The sequence below is a fragment of the Oryctolagus cuniculus genome, chromosome 19 (genome assembly GCF_051225735.1).
Source record: "Oryctolagus cuniculus isolate XC-2025 breed Fujian yellow rabbit chromosome 19, ASM5122573v1, whole genome shotgun sequence".
NCBI classification, from domain to species: Eukaryota; Metazoa; Chordata; class Mammalia; order Lagomorpha; family Leporidae; genus Oryctolagus; species Oryctolagus cuniculus.
In genome coordinates this window covers 11,791,821-11,797,966 of record NC_142885.1, presented here as the reverse complement: position 1 = coordinate 11,797,966, position 6,146 = coordinate 11,791,821, and the positions used below count along the sequence as shown (strand labels likewise).

At 56.9% G+C, this 6,146-nt stretch overlaps 1 pseudogene; it reads right to left on the bottom strand.

Moving 5' to 3' along the window:
- Nucleotides 1–246: 246 nt before the first annotated feature.
- Nucleotides 247–1,490, bottom strand: LOC149120353 (MAP/microtubule affinity-regulating kinase 4 pseudogene; annotated as a pseudogene).
- Between the last annotated feature and the right edge of the window lie 4,656 nt (nucleotides 1,491–6,146).

Genomic DNA, 6,146 nt, shown 5'->3' with positions numbered 1-6,146 from the left:
GGGGAGCAGCTCCTGACTTCTCCATCAGCCTCACTGCTGTTGGTGCTCAGTGTGGTGGAGAGAGAGGTCAGAGCATCCTGGCTGAGGACTGCACAGGCAGCGGGGCTCCTTGTCCACACGGCCCGTTGGGGACTGTCTGTCCGGCAGGACTCACTGCTGCTCACACTGGGAGTCCCATGGCGGCAAGGAGTCTGCCCCGACTGGTCTCCTGCAAGCACCAGTGGTTGGGATTCAAGAGCGGGACACTCACGGGCTCTGCTGTTGCAGCCTGAGTGTCCCTGGAGGCACTGGAGAGCGGGACAGCTCTGAGCACCAGGGATGGCCTGAGGCGTGGGCTTCCCTTTGCTGTGATCCTGCTGAAGTCCTGGGCACAAGGCACTGGCTGGGAGCCTGGGTGGCAGGGAGCCTGCTTGATGGCCCAGCTGGAATCCCAGGTCCTCCAGGGAGCTTAGGGCTTCAGGACCCTGAGGAGGTGCTGCAGGCTCCACTTGGCTCCGCCCATGTATTTCTGGGATGCTGAAGCCCTGCTGTTGGGAGATCCCCCAGCGTGGCACAGGGGGCCAGGGGTCATCCCATTCATGAAGCCACAGTGGAGGGCAGAGGCCCCATGGGAATTCCCAGACTTCCTGCTCCTGGGGAAGAAACAGAAACTCGTCACTGGTTCCAGGTGCTCCATGTCCTGCATGGAGCCAGGGGTGGCCCATGATGTCTGCCACTGTGGGCCTGGCCTCAGGGTCCCGGGTCAGTAAGCTGTCCACCAGGTTACACAGCTCTGGGTTTCCATAGTGGGGGATTCTGTAGTATCCAGACAGGATGGCTGCCCGCAGCTCCACAAAATCCTCTCCAACGAAAGGCAGTGAGCCTGCCACCATGGCGTACAGGATCACGCCCACACTCCAGGCATCAGCCTTGTACCCGCAGAACTCCTCACCTAAGAATTCCTCGGGCGCACAGTAGGCAAAGGTCCCGCACAGACTCTTCAGGCGCTCTCCACCAGCCAGTTTGCAGCTGAGACCAAAATCGCTCAACTTAATGTTTAGGTGGGCGTCGAGAAGCAGGTTTTCTAACTTTAAATCCCTGTGCACCACGTGCTGCGAATGGCAGTAATGCACAGCGGATAGAATTTGTTTCAATAGCTGACGAATCTCTCCATCCAGCAGGTACCCTCGTTCTACCATGTAACATCTAAGGTCCCCCCTGACTGCGTATTCCATGAAAAGGTAGCCCCTCTCTGTGGTGTGCCTGGCCTGCAGTAGTTGAATGATGTGAGGGTGATGCAGCCCCTTCATTATTTCTGCTTCTGTGCACAACTGCTGGAAGCTGCAGGAGTGCTGGCCACCATTCTCCACAACCTTCACAGCCACCTGGGTCCTGCTTTCCCAATGATAGGCCAGGACCACCAGCCCAAAACCGCCCTGGCCGAGGACCCTGAGGACCTGGTACCCATCCAGGACCTCCTCCTCACTGCTGAAGGCGGTGAGGCCTTCCATGGTGGGATCCCCACCCCACCCCCCACCCTGCACTCTGACACTGGGAACTCTTACTAGTCACCTAAAGTAATAACAAAAACAGGGAAACAAATAGAAATCAAACAAGCTAAATGGAAACCAAAATTAACAACTCAATATGTTAATATTTCTAATAGATAATGCTAACTCTATGAACTATGGTATACTAATCACTAACACTGTATGAAAATTAAGAATTAAAAGTTATAAAACACACAGAATACTAAAAATGGTGATGTAAAGCGACACCAACTATGGTAACTATGGTAACAATGCTAATCAATAAGTCTTATAACAGTCTTATCTAAATCAAAGGATCAAAAAATGAGAAAACAGTCAGAAAACGAGGAAACACAAGGAGGACAAAATCAACACAGCATCAAGTACATTTAGCCTGTGAAAGAAAAAACAAAAAATAAATAAATATTTACAGAAAATACACAAGCACACAATGTAAAAATGGGAGGGGGAGAGAAATTGACAAAATAGCAAAAAAAAAAAATAGAAGAAAAACTAAAAGAACCACTACGGTAAGGAGAACTAATAGACGAGACAAAACAACTACACAAATGACAAGACAAGGGGAAACCAGTGATGTCGTCCAATCCTTCAGGCAGTCTCCACAGAGCTTCCTGGGCCTACTGACCAGAACCGAGCCCAAGCAGGGAACTGTTAAGGCAGTTGGAATGACATCACAATGGCCCCCCTGAGGGCAGAGGAGGCTCTAGACCAATCACAGCTGGGGACACACCAGGCTGGTTTTCTCAAGAAACTTTCTACTTGGTTAAAGAGAAAGGACCCCAAAAGCTTTTGGCTTAAGTTGGTGGTGGAGATCGGTATTTAGGATTTGATAAATTAGCACAGTCCTCTTCAGGCTTTTTCTATTGTTTCCATACACGTATAGAAGCACTGATCCTCCCAGTCTCTATTTCCACCCCCATTCCCACCCCCTTTTTCATTTCCTCTTGGTTCCTGTCCATTAAAGATGTCCAGTAAGAGGAGTCAACTGCTCATCTTAGCCCAGGCAGGCTCAGCTCACTGTACCAAAAGATTTCCAAGCTCTGTCATGGCTTGAACAGATGGTGGCTCCCTCACTCATGTCTACGTTCATCACACACATATGTACTTGTATGTTAAAAAAAAAACAAAAATAGAGGCATAAAGGTGTCCTTTTAGAGGAATTGAGCATTTGCAAACTGAGTTCTGGTGGTGCTGCCCACCATCAGCCTGCTGCTCTGTTTGTCTTCTGAAGGTGAAACACTCAGAGCACATGGAGAGAATAGAAACAATGTTGCTGGAGACACTGCACAAACAAGCCAGGCTTCCTTCCCCATAGAACAGCAGGTTACAGCCTCAGCCTCACTCAGCCCCTGTCTTCCTCCTGAGGGAGGATTCCTGGGGAAGGTAAGGGACCTATTGTCGCTCCTCCAGGCTCCTGAGTTCTTAAAATGCAGACTGTGAAACGTGTTTATGAGATGTTCACAATGAAAGTGGTGTTGTTCTCACTCTTGCTCTCTCCATCCCCTTCTCTCCCCTTCCCTCCGTTTCTCCCCGCGGAAAGTATGTCTTTCAAATAGATTAATTACATTTTTAAGCTTTTGTTAATATTTATTTATTTATTTTTAAAGATTTTATTTATTTGAGAGGTAGCGTTACAGTTAGTGAGAGGGAAAGACAGACAGAGAGGCCTTCCATCCACTGGTTCACCCCCCCGATGGCTGCAATGGCCAGAGCCGCGCTGATCAGGAGCCAGGAGCTCCCTCCCGGTCCCCCCCATGGGTGCCTTCGGATGCCCTCACCCACGTGCCCGGCGTGAGTCCCGGCTGCTCGGCTCCGAGGCAGCTTCCTGCTAATGCACCTGGGGTGCTCCCAGGCATGGTCACGCAGGAGTCTCAGACGAGGCCCTGGCTCCAGCCTGGCCCAGCCCCGCACATATCCGGGGAGGGCACCAGCGGATGGAAGGTCAATTGCTCTCCTTCTGTGCTGCAGCGTCAGCGGGCTGGTGGAGCAGGGAGGTGCTACGGGGCCAACAGAGCGGGGAGCACGAAGAAGGGCAACAGGGAGCCCCCCAGAGCAGTGCAGGGTACAGGGCCCCCCAGAGCAGTGCAGGGAGCCCGAGGGGGGCCGGGCCGCTGTCCCCCAGAGAAAGTGGAGGGTGCAGGGAGCCTGAGGGGGGCCGGCAGGGTGCAGGGAGCCCCCCCAGAGCAGTGCAGGGAGCAGGGCCCCCCAAAGCAGTGCAGGGCCCAGCACCAGACAGGGTTCAGGGGAGCAGAGACTTCCTCAAGTTGCCCTATAGGATCAAAAACAGCCTGCAGACCAGGCCTCCCTGGTGTAGACCAATCCCTCTGGGATGTAGAACAGCCCTCCCGGGTGTAGACCAGGCCTCCCAGGTGTAGACCAGGTCTCCCAGGTGTAGAACAAGCCCTCTGGGATGTAGACCAGACCTTCCAGATGTAGACCAGGCCTCCCGGGTATAGACCAGACCTCCAGGTGTAGACAAGGCCTCCCAGGTGTAGACCAAGCCCTCTGGGATGTAGACCAGCCCTCCTGGAGTCTAGACCATGCCTCCCAGGGTGTAGACCTGTAGCCAGGCCTCCCAGCGTGTAGATGAAGCCCTCCCAGATGTAGACCAGGCCTCCCGGGTGTAGGCCATGCGTCCCAGGTGTTGACTTGTAGACTAGCCCTCCTGGGTGTAGACCAGGCCTCCCAAGGTCTAGACCTGTAGACCACCCTCCCGGGGTCTAGACCAGGCCACCGCAGTCTCCGAACTCACATCCAAGCCCCTCGCAGGACCTGCTGGTGCAGCTAGGAAGGGAAACCCGTTCTAGATGAGGAGCTCCTGGGACAGAGCCGCCGCTCACACGCTGCACCCCTGCAGGCCAGAGAATACCAGATGACAGCACCCCCACCACATGGCAGAGCTGTGGCTCACACGCTGCGCCCCTGCAGGCCAGAGGATTGCAGAGGACAGCACGCCCACCACGTGGCAGAGCTGTGGCTCACACACTGCACCCCTGCAGGCCAGAGGATAGCAGAGGACAGCATGCTCGCCTCATGGCAGAGCTGTGGCTCACACCTGCCCCATGTGGCAGCTTCATGGGCCACCACGGCACCTCCAGCCACCGCTCACTGAGCCTCCTGCCATTGCATGTCACATTCCGCAGCAGGGGGCGTGGCTTGGCCCAGGCCATGGGATGCCTGGAACCCTTCCTCCTGTAGCTGACTCCTGGAAGGGGTGGGGAGATGTCACACCCTGTCAGTCTCGTAGCAGGCCTGACTAGTGTGAGGTCAACACGGGGTCACTGGGATGTCCTCTGAGACACTGTCCCTTTCGGCGTGGTGTGGGCAGGAGTGAGCACAGGCCCTGGGCAGGACAAGGGGAACTGCTGGCCTCCCAGGGAGCACCCGGCTCCAGTTCTCTCGTGCGGGGACAGCCCAGTTGTCCTACCCCAGGACTCAGGGCTCCCACTCGACACGTGCCGGCACTGGCACTCACAGTTGCACCACAGAGCCTCTGAGGGAGCAAGGAGGGTGCCGGGCTTAGGCCGGACACAGGAGCAGGGCCTCCCATGGCGGCACGGAGACCGGGGTGGCTGGGACTGCTGCCCACCTGCGGTGGCCTCCCCACACGTGTGCTGACCTCCGAACCCTCTGTCACACTAGCAGCTAAAGGGACGGTGGTGCAGGTATGGTGCAGGGCCCCGACCCAGTCCTGGTGTACGAAGGCTTCTACAGAGAGGGTGGCCGGATTGGGTGGCCAGGTGGTCCGGCTGCAGGAAACCAGAGGGCAGAGGACCTGCTGCTGTCTGTGCTGCCTGACATGGCCTGGGCCCTTCCTCCTGGGGGATGGCCATGGTTGACCAGTGCCAGGCACACGTGGCAAGGCCCTGCCTACAAGCCAGCCACAGTCAGCCTGGGGGCCACCTGCTCCCGCGTGCACACCTACTGCGATTGGGGTGTTGTTTCTGGGCTCGCTGAGGCACGCAGGATCCGTCCCCAAGAGCCCCAGGCTCCATCGCAGTGGATGGGCGCAGCCCAAGGCCAGCTCAGTGGCAAGCTCCCCAGGGCCCGGGACTTTCTCCGGTGTTGGCCTCTGTGTGACAGCTCCTGTGTCGGTTACTCCAGATGAGCCCTGCCCTGCGGGTGGCCCTCCCACTCCCATCCCGGGAATGGTATCCTCCCATGGACGTCACTGCGGCCTCTGCCTGCTGGGGTCACTCATCCACTGCACCCCTGACCCTGCTGCACCACCCAGGCTCTGCGCTTCAAGACCTTGCGTCCTAGCTGGGACCTCCTTTGTGGGGTGGCAGTCCCCGTCCCTGCCTCTCCCAGCCCCGCACCCAGCCTCCCCCAGCCCCCGGCCCTGCATCTCCCTGCCTCTGCCAGCCCCACCCACAGGAACTGAAAGGCAGCGACGGCCCCCAGGCTCTGCCTCCACACAGTGCTACACGACCCCACCGTGGACAGACACGCGTGGCCACATGGACAGACACGACAGGATCAGTGAAGGAAGCCTGGCACAGAAGCCAGCAGGCTCCTCTCCCGCGAAACATCCGCGGCAGGAGGCAGAGCGGTGCGGCCAGGACTGAGGGGCTGGGGTCCCAGTGGGCTCATGCTCCTCCTGGTGGGAGTGGAGGT